This window comes from Hippocampus comes, unplaced genomic scaffold (genome assembly GCF_001891065.2).
Source record: "Hippocampus comes isolate QL1 unplaced genomic scaffold, H_comes_QL1_v1.1 scaffold58, whole genome shotgun sequence".
Classification (NCBI taxonomy): domain Eukaryota; kingdom Metazoa; phylum Chordata; class Actinopteri; order Syngnathiformes; family Syngnathidae; genus Hippocampus; species Hippocampus comes.
In genome coordinates, this window is record NW_017805118.1 from 518,744 (window position 1) to 544,992 (window position 26,249).

General features: G+C 44.0%; 1 protein-coding gene across 10 annotated transcripts in view; it reads right to left on the minus strand.

Annotated features, from left to right (window-relative positions):
• Positions 1–26,249, minus strand: part of rbfox3a (RNA binding fox-1 homolog 3a) — a 239,756-nt gene that overhangs the window by 184,198 nt on the left and 29,309 nt on the right. For all 10 annotated transcript variants that reach the window (XR_002167726.1, XM_019865687.1, XM_019865686.1 and 7 more), the window contains exon 2: positions 22,091–22,184. The gene's annotated coding sequence lies outside the window, so the exon portion shown is untranslated. The remainder of the gene's footprint in view (positions 1–22,090; positions 22,185–26,249) is intronic.

The following is a 26,249-nucleotide window of genomic DNA, read 5'->3' on the forward strand; positions in this document are numbered from 1 at the left end:
ACACACACATACATGTGTTTATGTATGTGTGTATCCAGCAGGCAAAATGAAGCTACACGACAGTTGGAGTGAGGTTTTGTCAACCCGAGGTTGGAAATTCAGATCTGGCCACTGAATGATTGCGTAGATTATTCGAGTGGTTTTGCTAGGCGGACTGCGTTTTGAAGAAAAGCCATCCACCGTCGCGATTGAGTTGTCATTGTGACCGATTGGCTGCGAGAGCAGGGGCCCTAATGGCGCCGTCAGCCCCGGCGCCACGTAAACATATGAGAGCACCGCAAGCTGACTCGCGGACTTCAGTGTCATTGTATTCCCCAAAAAGTTCCCCTCCGGTCCGACATCCTCAATCACTCGACAAAAGACACGCTAATTAAAAAGACTTGTCTAAACTTGATTTGATTGCCGCTTCCTCTCGTTGAACCGACTTCTCTCTGTGCCTCCCTATTAGCCCAAGAATTGCTTCTTTTTCAGGTCAGTTACTCCTCCCTCATTGTTTTTCTCTTCTTGTTCGCTCAAGGCTGCGTCTCGGCATCCGATGCTTTCAAGTCCTAACAAGCCCTTTAAATGCTTTAATTCTCACCTGTCCCCGAATGAAAACACCACCTCTTTTTCTTATCCTTTCCCATCACTTTGTGCTCAGTATGTCAAGCTTGAAAGAAAAACGCATGCCGCCATATTGTGATCCTTATCGCCACATTTTACGATGCAAAATCCGCAGGGGTAAGGCCAATACATTTGTTCTGATAAAAGGTACCTTATTTCCACCGATTTAAATTGACAGCCATGAAGCACTCTCCTCTAGCCCACAGGTGTCAAAGTCAAGGCCCGGGGGCCAGATCCGGCCCCCCATGTCATTTTATGTGGCCCGCGGGAGCAAATCCTATGTGCCAACTATCATGATTCTGGCTGAAATCTGGACCGAAATGTCAAATTGTCATGGGTAATAAATAACGTTGAGATTCCGCATCGGCCCCCGCCGAGGGAAGCCGTAAGTCCGAAATGGGCCGCGACAAAAAATGAGTTTGACACCCCTGGCTAGAGTCTAGCCTTTGGGGACCCCAATACGAAGTCCAACACAAACATCATAGGTCACATATTTTGTTGTACTGCACCGTTGTTTGTTTGCTGCTTTGGACAGGAGCACACGGACATACAGGAAGTTGATGAAAAATTATAATGTGAGGGGATGTCATCTTATTCGAAAAAAACCTCCCACTAACTCTGAATTTACAATTCGATTCCATCTCTATGTCATCAATTCCAACTGGCCTCCGCAAATCTAATCTGACCTCAAAGTGTAAGTGAGGGTCTGGGGGGGTTAAAAATATCCTTTGCAGAGAAATAGGATTTCAAGAGCAAGGAGATAATTGTCTCAACTCCAATCTCGTTATCTGGGAACACGCAATTAGAGAAATGAAGCCGTCCATTAATTAACCTTAAATGCGAGCCTCGGAGCGTCTGGTGCCTCACAGCTGTCGCTGTGACAGATTGCGATTCAATTACGCAACATTATTGGAACACCAAGGACTGAAGCTCTTCATGCGCTGATCCCCAATTAAAAAGAGGTTCGGTTTTGCCCAGCGCTGTTCGACAGGAGGCTTAAATAAACCATTAATCAAATAATTATCGCCACTCACATTCTTCTCGGAAGACTTGCTTACCCCACTTACTTGCAGCATAACTTCTCCTTTCTGAATAAATGAACTTGAATGTTTACGCACATCAACACGAAGCCCTGAGGCAATTGTTTTTCGTGTTGGAAAAAAAAAAAAATGAGGGTGATTAGTCAAAATCATTGATATGGACCGGCAGTCTCAAAACCGTACTAGTCGAAAGAAAATATGATATTGATTAAGAACACCGGTTTGACCGCAAAGCCTCATTTTGAGGATCTGTGTCGTACAAAGTGAAAGATACATCCCCGGGGCATCCGAGTGAATATGAAAACTCTCAGTAAGTCAGACTTCACATTGGTCAAATTGAAAATGCAGCCAAAAAAAAAAAAACTCTTATGATTTTGTTGTGATGAATCTTCAAGTTGTGTACTTTCAAAGTGCAGCTATCCGACGACATACAAATGAGCAGAGGAAAACAAAAACATATTCATCCCTGAGGGAAAATTCACAGGACACACTCATTAGTTTGAACACGTCACATACAAAAAATATCCATCGACAAATGTTACGACGAGGATATCCGAGTGACAAGTGTCTCGCCCCAAGGGCACCATAACCGTGATGAGGTAGCGAATGAGTCCAAATTTCCATGAGGTGGTCCATTGCTGTGCATCAATCATGCCGAGTGGCTCCACACTGAGATTTGTTGTGGGTACAAGTTTGATTGGTGGAGGGGTTTGCGTTATTTTGCGGTCCTTGCAGTAGATCTCGAAACAGACTAAGGATTAATAATGTCTTCATTTTTTTTGTCATTCATCGGAAGCCGAGGCGGTTGTTGAATATCTTGCACTTGGTGCATACGGGACAATGTACAGTCGTAGCTCAAGTTACAAACTGGATGGGTTCCATCACCCCGTTTGTAACTGGAGACGTTCATAAGTTGAGGTAATATTTCCCATTGAAATGAATGGAAATGCAATTGATCTGTTCCAGTCCCAAAACGATGTTGTCATTATTTTTTTGAAAATGAATATAATTAATCATAAAGACATATAACACTTAAAAAAACCATGATAATGAGGATTTGTGCATTAACCTTAACTGAGGAGGGGAAAAAGGTGGAGGATTACAGCTCTACATTAAGAAAGAACATATCTGCGTAAAGTTATTCCTCATTTACTCTTTGAGCCTGGATTTTAAATCAAATGCATTAATTCTTTGTCTACATAGAGACGGGGCCCCAGACTAAAGTGTCAGATATGGCGAGGCCACAAAAAAAAAAAAAAAAAGGGGGGGGGGGACATTTTTGCTCAGTCACAGACATGCTGTAAAATGAACAATATATGAGAATTCCTCTGTGTCGGTCTGTCAAACTCCCTTCATCCTCTGCCATCAAACACACAATGTCCTGCTTCTCTGCAAGAGCCCTTCTGTTCAAGCACTCTACACAATTTCTTTTTTCTGTCCTGTGGGCATCACTGCTTGATATCTGGAAATGAGAACAGGATAATGATGCGGAGAGGTTTCTGTCCCTAACACGCATGTTGCGTTATCGCAAGTACATTGGGATTTTATTTATTTATTTATTTATTTTTACAGCAATGCTCTTCAAAGTTTGACAGGCGGAAGAAAAGAAGCAGACGATGGTAGGTTGGCGGTTGTTATGTTGGAATTGTCACAAATAAAGTTCGGAATGTACAAACAAAAAAGATTTTTTTTAAATGGGAGCACCCAGTGGGGTGATCGTATACCTTTATGTTCAAACAACTTTTGCTGTTTGATTTGTGTCCTTATTGCGAGAGCTTTAGGTTATGGTTATGTTGATATGAGGCCTATTATTACGTATCACTGCACAATTATTTGTTGTTGTTATTGAATCAGTTCTTGCTGCGTGCGTTGTTTATTCATCCCCAATCATATTGTTCTCCTTTAACCCTTTCAGGGACAGCGGTTACTACAGTGGACAGCTCATGTTATCAGGTTACAGGTTGTCATTATTGGTGCAGGAAAGGGTGAATAAAAACCCAGGTCTTGAATATGATAATGTTCAGAATATGATTCCAAAGACCACAAGAAAAAAATAATTGGTGTGATCTGCTATAATGGTTTCCATTCAAGTGCATTTGCTATTTAAACACAGAGGTGCTCTTGCTTGAAAATGACCTTTCAAGGACGGCACAAAACTGCTTAACGGTAAATCAACCTTAAGTGCAAGAACTCATTTTGTAATTTTTTTTCCCTGACAAAAATCAGCTAAATTCAATTTTTTTATGTTATTGAGGCACGATGAAAAGACCTAGATGTCATTCCAAAACTGCAAAAAAAATGACTGGAAAAACTGGCGGCCAGTTGCCCACTGCTGACCAAGAATATAATGACCAGATGGGGAAAAAAACTAAAATATATACAGGATTGACCGGAATGAGATATTACAGTGTGCTGTAATGACAGCACACTTTCACATAATGAAGGCTGGAGTGCGTTGAATGGAAAAGTCCGCTCTTCAATCACTCCCCAGCGATCACCCTAACTGGTCATAAATCAGACCTGTGAGCCCCATTTCAAACTAATTAGAGCCTGATTATGTTCTATCATAAAACATAACTGCAGCCACCATTAATTAGGCTCTGATAGCACTCGACGGAGCCCTCGAAGGCTTTCTGGGGCCGTGCGTGCGTGCGATGTGGCAAAAAGAGGGCAAGAGAGTGACATAGAAAACACGATGATCCTACAAGATGATGCCACACAAGCCTCGTTATCTTCACCTTCAAACTCTGTTCCGAGGAGACGACGATGTTGTTGCTCAAGGGAATAAAAGATGGTGGGTGTGAGGCTTTAGGGTGTGTGAGGGTGGGGGGGATTTTAGAGGGTGGTAATGCCTCAGAGACCAGGGTTAAGAGTTTTAGCTTGCCTGGCACACCTCGCACCTGAGGCATGTTCTTTCCCTTCTGCTGAGAGACATCCCGAATACGGTCTTTCGGCCTCCCATGTGCCTGACTGATGTCAAAGCAAACACATCCACCAGAGAAGCTTTACTCGCAGTGTTTTCTTGGGCGCACTTCAAAAGGTTCATCTATGGGTACTCCCTTGTATTTTACCCCAAAATGTATCACATTTATCTGCAGCATGCTCCCTGATTTATATAGAAAAATCCCACACAAACGCAAAGGACGAGAATCTCTATCCTGCTTGTACGACCTCCTTCCATATTCCAAGTGACTTATTAGATAACGCCGTTACAACAATCAGAGAGGCTTCGGTGAAAGGTAACATCTTAATGTCTACCCGTCGACGCTCGAGGCAAATCAATGCTGCCTCCACGACGTAACGTGATGTGACACTATCTGAAATGGCAGTCAAGCTGATACGCTGTCATCGCCTAAGAGCTCCTGTGACATCCGCTATCCAAAACCTCTCCACATGATTTATGTCAGAGACCTGAAGTTCACTTCCAGAGACAAAAACAACATGCAAATAAATACCAAAGGCAATGGCGTTGTCAGAGCAAGACGACAAACTGAGCGGGCTTTGCCAAGTGCCAATTGGGATCAATGTCCTCTTGGGGGGGGTCGGGTCCAATCAGGTCAAGACAGTTTACAAGCGTGACCGCAAAGGCTCACAAGCTTTACGGTTGTTGGCAAGTGACATTTGTGAGCTGTAAGCTGGGACGGAAGACAAATAGTGGGATGACATTATTGTTTGTGCCGACGTGACGCATTGTGTTTAATAGATCAGAGAGCATCAATCATCGACCGGCTTTTATGCTCTTGGGCACAGTCGCGGACCTTTGCGCGCCGTCAGTTGAAAGTTCGGACATTTAACTCGATTCTTGGTTGGTGTTTTGGTCATTCTTTCTGACTCATGCGATGATGAGAAACACACCTGCTGGTAGGACGGGCTTTTTCCAAATCTGAAACGTTTGCCCGACTCCACCTTCTCCATCACCTGATGCTGAGACTGGCTTGTTGTAATATCCTCTGGCTAATTTTTGCCCGGAGGAAGTATTAACCCTTTCAGGGATAGCGGTTATGACAGTGGACAGCTTACCATGTTATCAGGTTACAGGGTATTGGAAAATGTCTGATTTGAATTGCTTTGCTTCTTCACTAATGATCATAATAAACATTGGCTACATGACGAAATCCGGAGATTTAAAAAAAAAAAAAAAATGTGATCATCAGATAGTTCTAAATAGCGTGAGGGAGGGACAGAAGAAAACGTGTTTGTGTGTCTAACGGTGATGAACGGTGTCTCAGCGGATGTTGTCGCTTCTCCTCGCCCTCACCTCCTCGCCACCTCTGTGCTCACATGCTCATTAATTAACAGGAATTAATGTTTTTATCTGCTCTCAGTTCATAAGAAGAAAAAAAAAAAAAAAAAACATTGCCAGCTGGGCCGCCAATCTACTCAGTCTCTTATCAAATTGTGTGAAAATGTCAAGCTGGCTGAAGCCAAATTAGCTCAAACAAACACATCGCGCTTCTTCCTTGCCAGGTTGCCCTCGAATCGACACGCCGGCAGCAGATATATATACAAGTGTATGCCCGAGACATATACACAGTAACCATCGCGGGAATGCTAATTATGGCTTCCACCGTCCAACAATTTATTCATTTATTTCACATTGTGTTATCTTTGTACTCAGAATGAGGTCCAAGAGCCCTGGTATCGAGACGCTGATGTCAGCCCAATAGAGGCTTCCAACGATAGACCTTTGATCAGTCTCCATTTGTGGGGTCCCATTCTGTTCCGGATATGCGGAACCGTCGCGTAACATTTCAAGTCAGGATCGGCGAAATGAACCGCTGCAAATTACACTCCGCTTTGTTCATCCCGTTGTTTAATTCTTTGAGCACAACTTATCCGTGACAGATCACATCATGATGATGATGATGATGATGATCACATGACACCTTCCCAATTCGCGCGGTTCAATCTTTAGTCCTCATAGTTGGAATTTAGAAATGAGCCAAAGTAACCTGTGCGGCTCTTCCATGGGTGCGTGATGAAAAAGAAAAAAAAAAAAAAAAAAAAAAAAAAAAGGTCACTGGGTCACGACCAGACACGCAGATTCCAAATCGCCTGACAGCTGCATGGATGCAATGATGCCGCGCGACGCTTTGCGCGAGTGCTCTAAATGAGACCGCTGGCTGCTCTCAAAGAAAGCCTGAGCTGAATGAAGCCAAAAACAAGAGACGAAGAACTAATCTGTGTCCCGGCTCTCCACCGAGACACTCGGTGAGCCTCTGCGTGTTGGCTTGCCCTCTCAAAGTCAATCAGCTCTGTGACGGAGTGAAACCCAGTGAAGGGGAAAGCATCGCGGAGGGTGAATTAAAGACGGCGGTGGAATCGGGGGGAAAAAGTATATCGAAATTAAAAGAGAGTTTCTGCAGTTTCCAAGCGTCCAAGGAGCCAAGGTTACACATTTAACTGCAAGGTTGTCGCTAAATTTGATAGCGTCACTAACTTCCCTTTTATCCCCTGTGCATCGCTTTTCATTAAACAATCGCTTCTCTCTCCACGAGTGTTTTATCATTTAATTTTTAAATGCGGGGCTGAAAAAAAAAAAAAAAATCAATGAACGAATGAGCACCCTTACCGCAGCACCAAGCTTCACCAATACTGGTGTCATTTTTGTATTTGAAATAACTCCAACTGATTTTAGCGCCACCCACCAGAGGGGCAAAAAGAAATCACATTGCCCTGCGGCTACAAAAACAAACCAAATTTAATTCATTGAATTAAAATATCGGGAAAAGTTGTAAAAAAAAATGAATTTATTACATTTCTCCTGCAAAGACTACACGACAACAGACATCATCAAGTCAATTCCCATGAAGGGCTCCTCCTTGGTGCATACCACGGAAAACTCTTAAAAAAATGTTTTTAAAAATTGCAGAATTTTTTTTAGCTTCTCTTTAATAGAACAGATTGTTGTGCTGTGTAGTTCCTGCTTCAGGATACGCCAAAGCATTTTAGCAACTTGATCATATTATGGAATGAGAGCAACTTAAACATAGCAGAAAAAGCAGAGGACAGGGGAGGGAAAAAAAAAAACTCAAAGCAGGTCAGTTTCTTCAACTTGCACAATTAAAATTGCAGCTCACCAAGACCTGAGCTACACCAATTATACCGAATCATGAAAAAGAATACGAGATATTCTCTTCCCGTGTGTGTCTCAGGTCACATTTTTTTTAATGTGCTCGTTTCATACGTTGACATATTAAGATCTCCGGATAAAACGATCTCTGATAAAAAGACACCTAACGACTGGATTATTCCCAGTCAGTGAACAGTCGCCTCGGCGCGCATCACATCCTTGCTCCTGGCAGTCTCATACTACATGCTGCGTACAACTCATTTTCGCTTCTTTGATGCGCCCCAACAAGCTAATGGCGAAGAGATTAGTTTCACTCGTTTGTATCTTTGCCAGTGGCGCAGAATGAGCTCGAAAGGCAAATTCATTTTAATTGACCGAGGCTGGAGGGACGATAAAGGAGACCATTTTCTCTTTGAAAAGCATTGCTTTTGTTGTCAACTGATCTTGGCTTTCAAATGGATTCTTTTTTGTTTTTTGTGCAGGCGTTTTATCAGTTGCCATGTATATTAACCCTTTCAGGGACATCGGGTCACTACAGTGGACAATTTATCATGTTATCGGGTCACTAGGGTGCATGAAAGGGCGAATGGGCGGCGAGGGGCGAGAGTTGGGCGCAGATTTGGAGTTCCAACGCCCAGATGGCTTCGAAGCCTGTAGGTGCAATTTAATTTTTAATGTGTTGACAATTTATTGCGCAGGCACGGAATATTGTGGATGCAGCTTCTGTTTGGGCTGGGACAGATTAGAATCCCACGAGGCTGGAGACACAATAACATGTCCGCCTGTGTGTGTGTGTGTGTGTGTGTGTGTGTGCGCGCGCGCACACAAGTGGAGGACTACTGTCAGAGCATTGTCACAGTTTTCCACCTAATTGGAGAGCCGTGATCTCGATTCAATTAGGCACGCCTAATTACTTGAATAGACTGTATACATCTTCACATCTGCGACGCGCACGCCCGCGCACCCCTACGTCTACGTTTTCTTAAAGACGGCAGCTCCCTTGGGCTTAATCGTCTATTTCTCGACTTCTCCCATTCCCACTTCTTCCAAATTCCTTCTTCTGCCACGCCTTTCACCTGGCAAACGCGTACCCCCGCGTCGCCGCCTGCTCCCTCTGTGCCTTTCATCAAGGCCCCGTCAGGTGAGCTTTCGAGGGCTTTCGCCTGACACGATTCATCACGCTATCATGAAACATTTGCTCACGTCACATTCGCGGATAATGAGACGCCGTACACTTTGTCAACAAACGACAAAAGGGGTCCTTGAACGTGACGTACAAACGTACAGTAGCGGTGGAGTCTCGTGATGGAACCGCACGTTCATTTCGACTGCTTTATCGAGAAAATCCGACTTCGTCGCTGACTGGGAGTAACTATTCGTTGCCTAACAGCAGAAAGTCACACACTACGACCAACTCGCAGGTCGATTCGAAGCATCTGGCTGTTTACGTGTCGATGAAAGGGGACGAAAGAGTGAACTCAACGTATGACTTTCATGTCAGCAGACCTTCGCACCATCGCTCTGTCAGATCGCACCGCCAATCAGTCGACTGGAAACGTTTTCATGGAGGTCAGCGTCTTCAACCAGACACGTCAGCGGCACATAATTGTCCATCTTGGAGCGAGGCATGCGGACTCCATGTTATTAGTGCATTTCAAGACACCAGGACAAATAGGTGCAAATAGGCGAGAGTTGCATCCAATCATTGTTTTTAATGCTGGATAGCAACTCGGAGGATGTTTCCTGTCACTGATTATTATGCCCATCCCGAGCGGATATGCAATTTTAGACTCTGGGGGGTTATATTTAAACCTCAAAACGCCGGAGTAGGTCAAACAGAGTGCAAGTTCAACATACCGCGTAAAAGTCATTTGATAGAGTATGTGCTCGGCTCGGAAGGTCTGGGAAACAACAAGAATTTATTCCTGCCAGCCACCTTTTTCCAGAAATAAATACTTTATGATCAATATACAGGGGAGGGTTGGAGATGGGGTGGTGGGAGGAAGGGTGGGAGAAGCGAGGAGATACAACAATGCAACAATCTGAAAGAGTGATTGTGGTGCTGTCCTTTTAAAAAACAAGTGCATCACCTAATAAATCTGCCTGAGACTAATAAAGCTGTCATCTGTTTGATTCCCCCCCCCCCGCCACCCCCCAGGAGAAGAAGGAAGCCGAGAAAAGGGGAAAACAAAATATGACCCCATCAACCTTATCTCTGGTTTATTTGCTTTCGACTCAGGTCATCATGAACCAAACTCATTTGCCTTTTTTTCCCCTGAGAATTATTTTATTTTATTTTTTTTAATCATGATATTAATCTGACTGTAAATCAAAAAGCATAGGGGCTTCATCCAATCTTGCGCATAAAATAATTTACAGGAGAAATGTTGCTCTCCAAAGAGTACAAAAGGACAAGCTTCCCACGCTTTGATCGCTGATATACGCTGTTGTCAACTCCATTCGAATATGTTTGAACGAGATAAGTGAATATGGCTTTGGAAACATATGATTCTTCAAACGTCATTTGCTGACGTCAACCCGAATGCTGAATGGAGATTTCCGGTGTGAGTCCAAGCTGCGGTAAAGATTGAGACTTGAGAGACTTGCTGAAGACTCAAACAGGGAGAAGACGGTTGGGATTGGTCCTCTTTTGGGGTTTATCCGGATGTATCAAAAAAAAAAAAATGCCACTTATTTCATCTATAGACACTCTCTTGAAAAAAAAAAAATCTCCAGTCGATAAAGCAGATTGTGTTCAATTTATCAGAGAACGGAACCGACGTCTGCTTTAAAGGCTAGCTAGCGTGTGCTGCAACACAATAGGTAAACAGCTCGAGCTTATCCTTTCAGCTCGCCACTGTGCCCGCAACCGGGATCTGAGGGCCTCTCTGCTGCTGTTCCATTCTCACACAAAAGAGCACCTGGCCAGGCATATAATCATCACAAAGCCCCTTTAGTGCCTGCAACTACGCGTCTTCCTCTGGAGGCCAAAACTATCTCCGAACAACTTTGAGCAGCTGGGCTTCATCACCAAAGGCGAATGGCAAATTTCAATGCCTGTAAACCCTGTGGTCGAAACTGGGGATTATTTCTCAACTGTGTTCCGTATTTTATTTTTTTCTGAGCGCATTTTACAGCCATGTTAACCCTTTCATGCACTCCGGAACCTGATAATATGAAAAGCTGTCCACTGCAGTAACCGCTGTCCCTGAAAGGGCTCAAAGGGGTTGTGGGGAAAATTAGGTCGCTTCTCTGCAAGGCCTCTCAGACGCTCGAGTGTTTGTTTTCGCACTTTAGTACAATCTCCAGCACTAGAATATATCCTGAGGCACTCGCCATATATTAGCATCTTAGCCAAACATGAACGAACGGGTAACCGTGGGCACCGGTGAGTTGCCAATAGCAATGCATTTTTCACCAACAGTAATGGGCAATTTCATACAGCCAAGTCTGAGCTGAAATTTCAATGTTGTTGTTCGGCTTTGTACAGATCCGATGTATTGATTAAATTTACATTAATGAGCGTCTGCGGCCATTAATGATAGTGCAATATCATTTACATAAAACAATTTTGTAGATCGTGGCCTCCCCATTCAAAATGGATGACGGTGGGTGAGAAATGCAGCTTTGCTAATTAAAAAAAAAAAAAACATTTATAAAAAGAGAGTTTCATCGAACACCGAGCTGCTGCGTGACTTGCAAACTGATTGGACAGCAAATATGGAGTGTCATTTCACAAGAGAACCGTGTCCCCCCCCCCCCCCTTTCCCACGACAGCACTATAAATCTTGAATCTAGCAAGCACCCTGCTATCTGCAAGCAAACAACGCCGATTTTAGCAGGTCAAAACGCGCCCTTGGCGACATATTATTGAGAATACCGTTTGCCAGATTCAACCCTTTCATGCACCCTGTGACCTGATAACATGATAAACTGTCCACTGGCGGAACCGTTGTCCCTGAAAGGGTTAAAAAAAAAAAAAGAATAGTAATCAGTCAAAACGAGTGTGGAAAGTACAATATGAGTGTTCGAGCCACTTTTCCTCGGTATGATTCAAACAGACACAAGGCCAACCCTCAAACTGGGTGGTCATGGGACACTATTACTGTATTGTTGTCTGCAGTTGCACCGGGAAATGAGATTGTCATCCTTGGAAGAACCTCCGCTCCATCACCAGCAGCTTTGAGATTAGACTGAGGTTTGCATCGACTCGCACAACAGCTTCTGGGGCGACGTTTCAGTTGTTAAAAGCAACAACCCAAGGATCGGTGGTGATTTATGTGATGTTCTGTGATTAACCCTTTCGGGGACAGCGGTTACAACAGTGGACAGCTTACCATGTTATCAGGTTCCACCTTTCGGGATGAACAATAAGCATCAAGATGGGGATTTGGAAGCTCGGAGCTTTGTTTTGGCTTCGCTCTTCACATTAACGCTGCAGCGCATTTCCTTTCTATGACTCTTTTTCTATCTTTTCTGTGATTCGAAAGAGAGCTAGCCAGCGGAAGTTTACACCAAACGAGCGACGTTGTACTTTCCTAAAACGAAAAGATCCGTGGCTGCATTTTGTGTGATTGTTATCATTAGCTTTATTGTACGCATTTCGGTCCGAGCAGTTGTCATGTTCGTCCTCATTTTCTGAACAAGGTGCTCTGAAAAAAATAAAAATAAAAAATCATAATTTTATATATATATATATATATATATATATATATATATATGTGATTGCAAAAAACAGCGTGACTGAGTTGAAGGTCGAACATAAAAGTTGATGCCAGATGGTTTCAGTCTGGAAAAAAAAACAAACCGTTTCGGTCTTTATGACATGCTGAGCAAAAATATACAATCTGTGCACAAGTGAGTTTTTGTGGAAAGTGTGACATTAAACGGAGGATCCAGATATAAACTCATGAAACCAGCCTGTCGAACTGGATACACTTAAGTTAACTTGCCGAGGCATCTACCGACATAATTAGCATTTTTTTTTTTTTTGTTCTCGACTTGAGGACAAAGATAATGATGGGGTGCTTAAAATACCTTCGTTAATCATGCATGCATGCTTGCACATTAAAAATCCGAAATGCAAAAAAATATATATTGCAAAGTCAATCAGATGCTGTGGGCAGGGACGTCATCGGGGGTGACTAAGTTCAACGTGGTAGCCCGGCTGTCGGCAAATTTTGCATCTCGCATGTCACAAAACACTGCGGTTTTGCGAGGCAAAAAATTAACTCTCAGCACCCAGGCATGACATTTAAAAAAAAATCAAATAAAGAAAATTCAGCTTCAGCAATAGGTTCCGCTGTTGGAGGAGCTAATCCTGCAATCATGACAATGCCATTGCCAGATTGACAGGCTAATTCTCAAATCGTGACCGCGTCATTCCCAGTGCGCGTTTGCATAGCAGCATCAAAAATAATCAATTTTATATGATGGGGGTTTTTTTTCCCTCAACAACCAGCCTTTCGAGTCATATTCCCAAATCAAGTCTTTAACCCTTTGAGGGACGGCGGATACTACAGTGAACAGTTTAGCGAAAAGCATCGGAAACTTACAGGATGAAGCGAGGTGTCTTTTGTTATGCATCCGACGCCCTCCAAAAAAAAAAAAAAAAAAAAAATCATTACGGTGCTTTAACTACAGGTGGCATGTAAACAGATTAGCGTGCTGACTTCACAGACACGTCTTTAGCTTCGTGTGTTTGCAGATCACGCACACAATGATGTCTGATGGCAGCAGGCCTTGCACAAAAAGGGGATCCATTTTGCTGCAGACCTGTTCAATGGGCTGAAAACCGGAAGAAACCAGAAGAAACTCTATTTATGCAACTGACACAAATGCAACATTTTGCACTCATGAAAAAAAAAAGGTGTGTCAACACGGTCAAATAAACATGAATAAATACAAAATGTGACAAGGTTAGCCATGACTCAGTTTTCATTGATCAATATGAGAGTTATTCTGACAGCGCGTATTCCATCTGTGAGTTTGGACAGCTGTCACATTGGCAGATAGGTGTCAGATAGGTTTTTTTTTTTTAAATCCACATTTGGAAGCGGCCCAACTCTGATCACTCATCAAATGCAGAATCCAGCGGGCGGTATTTTTAATGTATTTGAAATTGCCTGCATCACGGATTCATGTCAAAGCAAAGAAACAAGCGCGCAAATTACCACCGCGTCACTTCAAAGACGATAATCCCGACTCGCCATTGAATGCCGCCAACACACAAAACGTATTCGTTTGTTTAGCATTTTCAAGACTCGAAGTCGTCAACAATCTCGCCATACCAACTCGTCGCTCCGTTCGAAGCGCGGGTTCGCTGACGGCAAATCAGCGGCCATTTGTCGAATTCGCGTCGACCTTTTGTGAGAGAAGCGGTCATCATTGAATGATTTGTCACCACAATGCTGTCACTACAGTAAACATCATCGGGACGTCTTCAAGAGAGGTGCCATTATGGCGTGCGGTTGTGCAAGCCTTTACAAAATATTCAAAACGCTGCATACCAAATATGCTGCCATTACACAACAAAAAAAAAAATTAACAGCAATATTCAAACAGGGGTTCCATCTGTTTTAGCCCAAATGCCCAAACATGGGCATAAATGGCTGATTTACCATAAAACCATAATATTGAAAGCCATCAATGCCTTTTACTTTGGGCATTTTTCGAATCGTGCAAATTTAATGGTGGTCCAATGTGGATGTTCCGCTACACACAAACTTTACAAGTCAAAGCATAAGAATATTGCTTGTGACAATGATGCATAAAAAGTAGATGCTCCATTGTTTCTGGAGCCTCCAAATTCTACCCGAGATAAAACTGGAGTCCTTTCATCCTTGTTATAACGTTCAGGGAATATAATCCAGGCCTGCAGTACTGGGATTCTAAAATGCGGATGGCAAGTGTGGATACATTTGTGGATTGTCAGCCTCACATCTTTTGTTATTTTTAGTTTTTTTTTAGTTAGGGACAGAACGGTCTTTCATAAAAACAAAAAGGCTCAGTATGGAGCCTTGGGTAACTTTGCTGAGTTTTTCAGTATGCCCAGTAGGGCAAACTGAGTATACCATAATGATATATTATGAGATGAGATGGAAAGATAAAGTCGATCTGGGTTCACATGGTTGTAAATAAAGGCTGAGAACCCTTTGTTTTGGTTGTGGTGACAAAAGTGTTTCGGTCAAAACCGAAAATCCACTTGATCCAATTCCGACGCAAAATTTTCAGTGCATCCCTAATTGGCTTTTTTTTTTTTTAATAATTTCTTTCATGGATGTGGCTTCTACATAAGTAAACTTAATAAATGAAATTTTACTGGAGATGTCAGTTTTCCTTGTTGTTTTTCTTTTTTTTCCCCCCATAATTTTATTTTGACACCGAGTTCTGGCTCGGCGTTTCCCTTTGTTGCCTGAAGCCTCTTTTATTTGAAAGAAGACTGCCTAAAAAGCCGCAATTATGGGACACAAATTGGCAAGTGGCGGCAACAAACAAAAATAGATGAATAGGCAAATCGGGGAGGCAAAAGGCACCCCCCAAATTCTAAAAACAAGCCAGGAAAGAGAAGAAAGGCAAACACAATCCCCCTTATGGCCACTAAAAAAGAAATGATGTCCCACTCTTTTACATGCTATATTTATCTCAATTTTGGCTGCACGCGTCATTTCGTCGGGAAACGAGAGGAGATTGTAGGGATGGAGAAAAGGTTGGAGAGTCACCACACAATGGTTCCAAGTGAAAGGATGCCAGTCTGCGCGTATCAGCATTCCCGTGCCGCTCAAAAGCAGGAGCCAGTCCTGCCTGTCCTCCGCCCCCTTCCTCTGGGGGAAGTTGAGGAGCAAGCGAGCACAGAGTGTTGGTCGATGGAGGAGAGGCGGGATGGAAGGGTAGAAACAGGGTCTTGTTAAGCTAAGTCTGGAGGAAAGGCCTCTTCCCGGCGGGAGCTTCTCAAGGCAGTTGAGAAGGCCCTGCCGCCTCAATGGAGGCAACCAGGCTCACACGCAAGCATGTGCAAGCAGAGTTGGTCCATCGCAGCTCATTCTTGGACCCAGCCTGTCAGGCATGGCTTGTTCGAATAAATTTCAGCTTGTCCTCGCTGTCACGTTTGTCAGAGGGCGGGGGAGCGGCAGACAGACAAGCAGCACGATGTATCGGTGGGAATTGCAACTTCTGGACTGGTAGTTTATGTCTGGGAAATGCCGAAGATTTTTCAAAGAATCTGAGGATGTGATATTGAATATGAAAGAGGTGGAAGAGATGTTCAATGTAAAAACAAAAAAGGGACCACTTATAATATCCCATCATCCTGCTATACAAAACAAAACAAAAAAATCCAATTATAAATATAAATTTGACAAAAGCCAGCAAAGCAATTCCATTCCTTGTTTTAATTGTTGCGGATGTCTCGGCAGGCACATTACACAAACGCTCAATGCAACCAGTCTGTGTAACCGAGCGAGTTTCAGGTCCTTTTCTCAACTGGCTAGGTTCCGTTTCTCGTCACAATCAGGGTCCGTGGACCGCCCACTTCGGCGCTGAAGACACAAACTGGGATTTTCGATCGTAGATGTTAAAAAACTGGTGTAATTGTTGGCTCGACCTTTTTCAAAGCAGAAAAACGGAATAAATCATGGCTCCCTGCAACTATATTAGCTGAGCAAAATCCAGGATTTCACACTGATAATGATGAAGTACATTTGAGACTAAATCTTTATTTCAGTCTTCATATTTTTTTTAGGTATGTTTGGTGGCTAACCATGTGACTACTCGTACGTAAATCAAGGGGCTTATTTGATTATTATTCTCCAACTTAAAACCAATTCAAACAGAGCACAAGCCTCTTGGTCTATACTGTATTGATATTTTAGCAGCGCTCACCTCACACATTACATCAGCAGCAAATTGGGGACAATGTGACTCATGTTTTGTGGAATCCCAACATCGCCAAACTAAGCGACACACGCACGCACGCCCACACTTTGGGCACACGCAGCCGTAATAATATTTGGCTATTTTGGTTGACTGCCTTTGATGTGAGCTTCCAGTCCCCGCATGCTGCCTCATCTGCCTGCAGCTTGCCAGCTTCAAAAGCTGAGCTGACCTCATTTCCTCGTCCTCCTGCGGAGTCTTACATATCGCAGATGGTCGGACACACGGGGAGCCCCATCGTTTTGTTCCTGTCACCTTTTGCTCTCCGACTGGCCGCGAGGTAGCCGGTGTCAGTCGGCGAGAGTGGAATGTTCACACGGGTCGCGGTCTCGGCTGTGGCGTGAGATTCTCACATTGCTCCGCTTTCTGACCTTCACAACATTCTCAAATCCTTGTCAATTGACCACTTGGAGCTCTTCCTCCGTGTGCTCATACAGGGAATTTCCCCGGCCTTGTCATTCACACTAACCGTTTTCAATATTTTCAAAAAGAAAATAGTCATAAAACTACCAAATATATGGGTCCATCTATCCATTATCTTATCCGCTTATCCCCACGAGGGCCGTGGGCATGCTGGAGCCTATCCCAGCTGTCTTCGGGCAGTAGGCGGGGGACACCCTGAACCGCTTGCCAGCCAATCGCAGGGCACACAGAGACAAACAACCATCCGCGCTCACACTCACACCTCAGGACAATTTAGAGTGTTCCGCCCAAGACCGGGAAATGGATACTTTTGTCATCCGGTAACAGAAAATAAATATCTAACTTCACCAATCGCTAGGTTGAGTTCACAGGCAAGCCACATACGTTGTTACTTGTCCACCATATTTAATCTGCAACCAACACTAGATTAAAAACTCTCCATTCTTGTCTCAACATGAGACCTTTCATCTTAAAGCTTAGACCAGGCATATCTCTACAAATAAGCCGAGTTTTCCTGACCGAGGCAGTGGTTCATGTAAGCCCAGCAGGATACTGCAGGGTTTGGGTTTTTTTTTTCTGTCAGGGTTATTGTAAGGTCACTGGCACTGCTTCATGCATTTTCACTAAATGCTGTAACGTTTACTGAATATGAATTGCAAGACAAATTGGGGAGGAAAATAGCCCAGAGGCCATCTTCTGGGTAGGATATGAAAAGCTTTTTTAACAGATCTTTTCCTTTTAATTTGTGGCTTTAAAATTGTGGTGGATTTAATGGAAAGGTCAAATGAATTGTCCGATTTAACTTTTGAGATTTTGTTATCATGTTTTGGCTCGTGGTGTATTTCAGGGGATGGGAGGACTCCAGAACATCAATGTAATGCTGCCACCTCTGGCGTACCAAACTCTCCATCTGACCCTGTAAATGCATCTCTGAGATGCAAAAAAAAAAAAAAAGTGTTCAACCATTCCTGCATTTTCAACACTTCAGATTGGTCGATAATTTCTAAACAAAAATAACAATAACATTACCAGATACCGATGCCAACCGACAACTGTGTTTGAACAGTCGATTCGTTATTTCGAAACTAGAAACGACCAATTAAAACACGACCTGCTCCATCTGGAAGGAAGTGACAGTTTTTGACAACATCCGCAAAACATGAAAAAGGAACGCTTGAATATTACCTGTCAAAATGCGATGCCGCTGTTCACCCGGCGGTTGGGAGGCCGCAGCACTTGACACGCACAAGACATTCAATCGCGTGTGTCCCGCCGGGTAAGCAGCCAACCATTGGCTCCGGTGTGTGTGGATGCAACCGAAACGGGAACATCCTGACCACATCAACCCCATCCTTGGAGACATTATCTCCTCCCATTTTCCACAAGCTGTGCAAGCAAGCCTCGGTGCGCACGGAGAGAAAAACGATGTCGAGAGACACCGAGGGATAGAAATCACCCGACAGGTCATTAAAGCACAGAAACTCACACGTATGCCACGTTACAATGAACACAAGCATCGTCAATTCAGAAATGCCTCGATATGAGGGAGCTGAAATGTGAAGAGGGCAACAGTGGTGAGAATTCATCCACAATGGAATCAGGGACAAGAGGTTTGCCTGAGAGCTGCCAGAAAGAGAAAATAGCTCCCAAGTTTTAACCCTTGTTGTCTCGTAACGTTTCTTTTGTTTTATCGCTTTTGCAAAAGCATCTCCCACCCTCGAGTATGCCCCTCTCCTATGCCAGACAGACACAAGACCTTCACTTTTTACATCAGAACCCCAGAATTTATGAAACATAGCACCTTTATCCAGCGGAGCGGCAATTTGGCTTGTAATGCACAGCAAATGGCTCTGCTTGTATCCACTTTTTCTACCTTCAAGGTACTGAAAGCAGCGTTAACACTGTCACATTATTCACAGTCACGCAGTGTCTAATGGAATATTTTGTCGAATGAAGGTAGCAGCACACTCATGCAACACCAGGTACACCGAGTGGAGGTTCGGCTGGAGGGAGACAACACCCCAATATGCCTCGCTAGTTTTTCTTTGATCATCTCTAATCACATAGATAATTACATCCGTCCATTTTATAAACTGCTGATTCTAAATGGCCGCTGGGACACTTCCCCACTTGACTTTGGGCGACAGGTGGAGTAAACTCAACTCAACTGTATTTATAGAGCAACTGAAAACAACCACGGCTGTATACAAAGTGCTGCAGATGGAGCAAAAATAAATAAATCATACAACAAACAACAATTCATGAACTCATTCACTCCCAAAGACGTTTTTAAACGTCTTTCCAGACTTGGTTTAGAATTGGCTGGTACTGAATGAGTTCATAACGAAGCAGTAGGAAGCACAAAAACAGTCCAAATAAAACTCAAGTCTCATGCTGAGTCAAAAGCCAAAGAATAAAAATGAATTTTAAGACGGGTTTTAAAGATGGGCAGCGAGGGGGGCTTGCCTAAATTACAGCGGGAGGTCATTCCAAAGAGAGGGAAAAGCCTCGATCTCCTCTGAGCCTCCGCTTGGTTCTCGGTACCTCTAATAGTGTCTGGTCCGCACACCTGAAGCACCGGGCAGGTGTGCAGGGGTGGAGGGGCTCAGAGAGGGAAGGTGGGGCAAGGCCATTCAAAGATTTGAAAACAAATACTGTAATAGAATCTTAAAAAGAACTAAAATACAAAAGGGACCCAGTTAAGGGATTTCAGAGTAGGATTTATATGCTCCCTCTTACGAATACCAATCAAGAGGTGAGCAGCAGCATTTTGGAACAACTGGAGACACTCAATGGAGGATTTGGCTGACTCCAGTAAAGTGCATGACAGAAATCCAGCCGGGGTGTGATGAATTACTCTTTCAAAGTGTTCTCGAGAAAGGAGAGGATTTACTTCAGCCAGATGCCCAAGATGAAAGAAGCTGGATAAACGGCATAACATGCGTGGTTTGGGGACGTGGGAGGAAGCCGGGGGGGCCTAAAGCAAGCCTACACGAGCACAGACAAAATACCGCCGGCTACGATTCAGCCACTTTTACATTTGTCATAAAGCCAAATGACCCATCCGAATAACTGCCGATTGAGGATGGGGCACATTCCTCTCCATCCAAAACGGTTGCCGTAGTGATGGATTGTGCGGCGCTTCATGCGTTTTGTGGTCAGCTGATTGTTTCAGGGAAGGAGATGGCGACCACTTGTCGACGGCCAATTGCAGAGCTCTGACCTGATTGGCCTGCAGCTCAGGTGTTCTCCTTCCAAAAAAGGGCTGAGAAGGTCATTGTGGGGCTGGCCAGCCGGGAGAGTCTTGTGTGCTTTAATCTAGTGATCTATGTCCAAATAAACTAAACTAAACTAGAAAATGGCCTCGCTGGATCCTAGCTATATCATCATTGAAGAAGGTGACATTATTTTGCGCTTTGGATTGCAGCGCTGTGGCAGACGTGATAAAACGGTGACTTGTGTGTGGCGCAAACAAAGACTTCCTTGTCTGTTTTCCTCCCGAGTGGGCTACAAATACATGTAAACCTCAAAAGTACAAAATCAATGAGATCCACCTTAGGAGGAGTGTCTGTTTTTAATGAGTGTGCGCGCGTGTGCGAGAGTCCGTGCGTGTGCATGTGTATTTATGGCTCGGCTCTATCCGACTCGAGCAGAGCGTAATGAATGTTAAGCAGAACAGTGAGGGGTGGCGGCATCCAGGCCTGGTGATTAATGTTGACACAGTAAGAAGAGGCCACCCTGTTGACATCAATTATTGCTCTCCGCTTAACGAGGCCGGCATTGCAGATACACCCACGTGACCGGGGCCAGGATGGTGCACGGACAAAATCACACACGTACACACACAAGTGCATTCTAGCATTACGGCCCCAAGAGTAACTCATCGTGAACGTCAGACCTGTGTGATTTACACTCTGACCTGGATTAGTGAAATACACGAGGCCTTGGCTCGAGACCATACTGCTATGCCTCCATAAAATATTTTCAAATAACTAAAATATAGGATTGTGGGTGGGTTATAACATTCTCTAAACTGTATCAACATCTTTCGTAAAAATATCCAGTTACATGCAGAGAGATCCTTCGATCAGTAAGTGATTCTGTACCAGCTCAGGCCTGGGCAAAAAGCAAAAAAAAAAAAACATTCTTGCACTTTTGTTCTCAATATTGTACATTTTAATTATGGGACACTACACGAAATATATATATTTTTTTGTTTCGACGGCTGTTTTTGGTTGTTTTGGTCATCGAGTGCGTTGCTTTCGAATTGATTGATTGAAGACCCAGGGATGCTTGAGAACTCCCTCTAATTGACACACAGTGTGAAGGATGCCACGTGCACTTCAGTATTCATGCATGCATTTATAACGTACCTTCAAAACGCTCTCGTTTCAAGTCAAGCCGAGCCTTACAAGATCAGGCTTTATACTATAACTAGTCCGAAATAATGTACAAACACTTTTGCGCATTTGTAGAGTTGATATGGCTGAGTGGGAATATCTGGCACATTTTCGCCAGTCCACTGAGTCTTTTATTACTAAGTACAGTATGTCTAGGTCTTTGTTTTTTTTTTTTTTTGCCCCTCACTGTCTGTCTTCGGCCCCTTTTGTATCACCTTCGACAGAGAGAATTGTTCGATTAATTACTGTCTGCTGGATGGTGTCACCGCAGAGTCCCGGAACCCCGGGAGAGAAGGCAGCTGCTCCTGTCACAATTACAATGCTAAGCAACAGCCCCGGCTCTTCTCTTTCCTGCACTCCTTCAAGCTACCCTCTCATTATCACAAAACCCCTATCTTCTCTTTGAAGAGGGGCCCGGTGATAAAGGCAGATCCTGATGCAACTCCAGTCTCCACCTGCCAGTTTGACTCTGACACAGCCTGATTCTCAATCAGCGCGGAGGTGCCAAGGGCTTTTAGAACCAAAGCGGCAGCCTTCTTCAAAGGGGGCATTCACTCCATTCTTAGAATGGAGCTATGGAAGTGTTACGAGTGAGGCAAATCTGACTGGAAGTCAATTACCTGCAGGAGAGGCGATGGCGGAAATGTGAGCAGGTGGAGTCGTCTGGTGGGCTCCTGTCGTGAAAGATCGGTGCTTTGTACTTGTCTGGGGCCTCTGTCAATAAGAAAGAGAAGGACAGGACGATTAACAAAGCGTCATTTTAAATTGCGAGATATTGAAAGCATTCAGCGCAAATCATGTCAAATAAGGGTTACTTTCCCCTCTGTAGTCCTGAATAGAAAAAGAAAGGAGCGTGAGCTTGAAGCCTATCCCAAATTTGAATGTGTCGCTGTAGTCTAGGTCTGAAAATACTTTTTTTTTTGTTTGTTTGTATATCAAGTCTGTGTGCTCGGTCCCGCCATTGACCAAGAGCCACATTAGCAATACAGCATCATCTGAAGCAATCAAAGCAAGCATGCCCTCTTTAAATACAATATCAAAGCTATCGCTGGTCCGAAGTCCGGTCCGGGTCCCTGCGTCTCTACCTTGTCTGTGGTCTGATTGTATCGATTGGCCATTTGGAGCCTGAAATTCCAAAGAGACAGGCATAATTACAAGAAGATAAGGCAATCTACTGCAATTAACCGTCCCTCCCTTGGCAGTCTTGGCCGGGGACCATCTCTCATCCTAGGCAAGAAATAAATTCCCTCGGCCAGCCTGCCGCCACCACTGCCACTGAAGTGTAGGAACAATTCCATCAAAGAATTCATTCTAATTTCTGCAGCCCCTATCATTAAAGGAAAATATCTATTACTACGACACAAAATCAAATTTTCAAACGCAGTTTCCGTGCATCCTTTTCATGGACGGCAAACCGCAAAGAGAAGTTTAACACTGTTGTCAGGACATTTTGTAAGGTTAGAGGGTCATTCGCAAAGGTCCCTTGAGGAGACGTTTTTCATTAGGATAAATAAATCTTGTCATGGGGTTTAGTGTGTGGCCTTCACAGAGAAGGACAGGAATTCCCTTTAAATGTCATTTGCCCTTTTATGTGGCAGGAATCATTTTAGCCAGCGACAAGCGTTTGGAACTTACACGGCGAACGACTCTGAAAAAGTCTTTGGGAGAAAAGCTGAAAAGTCTCCCTATGGCGGAAGAACAATGTTCAGCGACGAAGAAAATATTCCCTAAAGTGTGCCGAATTATTCATTACTGCAGCATCGTCACATCCCACACATGCTTGTTTACATGTGATTTTACCATTTCGGCTTTATTTTATTTTTTATTTTTTAATGAGATGACCACATTGCCAGAGTTCCGCATTTCGCCCTGCTGAATATTCCCACCCAAACTGCTAATAAAAGATGGCTGTTATTTTTAGCTGCTTTGAATGCACTTGCTTTCTGATTGACTTCTAAGGCCTGGAATAAACTTTTTTTTTTTTTTTTAAAGGGGGAGAGTTAATAAGCATACAGCCACTCTGCAGGTAATTAGCTAAGGGATGAAGAGAAGGCTGCCGACACGAATTTGGCTTCCATTTCAACTACTGTTGTGTTGTGCTGCTTGAGAGGGCCATGTTGAAAGTGAGAGCCCCCCCACCACCCCTCCCTCTTCATCAGCCAGAAGGGAAACCAGCCCAGCACAGTGAAATCATCTCACTTTTGAAACAGAAAGCCTTTATAGCTCATTTCCCAAGCAGCCTTTTTTTTTTTTGTGGTGCCATAGAAATTAGAGCTATTCCCAAAATGTTTGGTATTTTTATCTTCAACTGGTCTTTGACACAGTATGCTTGTTGACTCGTGATGGGGACACAAATAGACAGTATTTATAGCAATGTGAAATCCTGCTGTTTCACAGTTAGCAATTTACTATTTGCCGCAGTTAAGACACCTAAAATGATATTTAACCCTTTCAGGGACACAGCATCATGTTATCACGGTACTGGTTATCATTGTTGGTGTATGAAAGGGTTAATATCCAACTATTATCTCTGGATCAGTTACTGTTGACGGCAGCAACCGGACAGTCTGACATCAGTAGCACCTTTGGCGCCATTCACCTCCACAGTGTCTGACCTGCACTGAACACAGCAGCAATTCCCGAAATATGTTTTCCATGAGGGCAATTTGGACATTCCAGGAGGTAAGAATGAGATGCTGAGTCAGAAATTGGCTCTTAGCGAAAAACAAATTCTTTTTGACTGCGGTAGAGCTGAGGATGCTCCTCGAGGGGATGATCAAATAGTCGCATGAAAATGTGTTCCCCGCCCCCTTTTTTTTTTTATTTGCATGTTTGTCACACTTCATGTCATGACCTGTGTTTTTGTTGGGTTTTGGTTTTGAATAGATCTAGTTTTGTCATGGTTTCCCTGCGTCGTTTTTTTAATGTCTGTTTCGCGGTCCCCTCGTGTTCACCAATCGGCTCCCTCAGCCGCTTGTGTCTAGCACTTGGTGTAGCCGGAAAAAAATGATCTCCCTGTCTGTGGGTTAGCAACTGGGATGTGGCAGAAGGGGGCAAGCGAGTGGAGAGGAGGGCAGGATGAACTGGGGGGGCTGGGGGGGAGCTGTCAGATGGTTATGCATGGCTGCACTTAAGTCGCATTGACGCAAGGCCAAGTTGAGCTGTTCCCAGACACTTACCTCAACACACACACACACACCCGAGTCACAATAGGCCACTTATTTATCTCCAGTGGCGAGTGACAGAAGGAGTGGACAACGAGAACTTGCGAAATGATAGACCGACTGACCCTCGACCTAACGGTCGCCCTCAGGATGCCACGACATATGTACACACAGACACGGAGACACATTTCTGGCCCACTTGACACGTGAAGCTTGAACTATAACATTAACTCTCGGCGCGCGACTGCTGTCAGTTTGTGCGCAAGTGCGGAAAGCTGGATTTGAAGCTTAGGGGAGAGTGCATGATGCGAGAGGAGCAGAGAGGAGGATTGCAGCGCGTGTTCGAGGCGCACAAAGAGTGAGGAAGAGGAGGATAAAAAGGAGCACGGCTGGGTGCCGTCTCTCCTTTTACCAGCACAGAGTAATGGAGAAGGGCTCCATGGAGAGATTAATAACCCAGAGGTCACAACAGATCTCGACTCATTTTGTTGACCCAGTGAGAGGTGTCCCGCGGGGGGCTGACCGATTCTTCTACCTGTAGGAGCAAAGCGCAAGTAGACACTCTCGCCCACACTCGGCAAGAGAGAGCGCAGAATTAAGCTTTTGGGCCGGGGCGCGAAAGGATTTTACAGTGCAGGGCTCTCTCGGTGCTCTCTTCCCAACAGAATTTCAGGCACATGGAGATGGGGGGGCATGGCAAAGTTGTGCTCATTTATTTGCAGGAAAAGTGTTAATTTATAGTGTGGGAGTCTATAGTCTGGTTAAAAAAAACAAAAAATTAACTCTTTCACGCATCCTGTAACCTGATAAGCTGTCCACTGTAGTAACCGCTGTCCCTCAAAGGGTGAAGAATGAAACGCGTAACTATTTATGTGAGTATGGCAAGGAAAACCAAACACAACGTACGCATGGCCAATCTCTATACAACAATGGGAAGTGAAAGCAGGACGAGTTCTCTTCAAATTGCAAAATGCCATCCATCACTTTTCACCTCCCAATCGTCCCTAAATGGATCGGTTTCATTTTTTGGCTGGACAAGCTTGAGCACCACGAGTGGCGACCGTGCTGCTTTTGATGCTGCAGAGGATGCCGCTTTTTTTTTTTTTAAGGAGGGGTTTAATTTCACACTACATTAAGTCTTTTACAAAACAAATAGTTTGTGGAATGGCCCTCTCTCTCTCTCCTCCTGCAACTCCTTATTTACCATGAAACAAAGATAACAAAATCCACACGAAATGAAACAATGTCCCCCGTGTGGATGCAAATTTCTCTTTGTTGGATTTTATTTATTTTCTTACTCTCATTTGAGACATGATTGGTTAAATATTGGAACAAGCAGCACGTTTTACTTGTTTAATAAACAAGAGCTTCCTGATGTCGAAAACAATTAATGCCATCTGAGTCTGTTCTGTTTTGTTTTGTTTTATTCAGCTCCAACTTTTTCCCAGAGTTCTCATCTTCGGCTGCAGTTTCAAGAGCAGCCCAAAACTTCAATCCACCGTGACTTACGCTGTCATCGAGTTAGTCGCATCCAGTTCAAGCACTCTTTTCCTTGATCTGAAACTGTATTTGTATTCCCCTTGGAGTTTCTGTATCCCCCCCCCCCCCCCCCGAC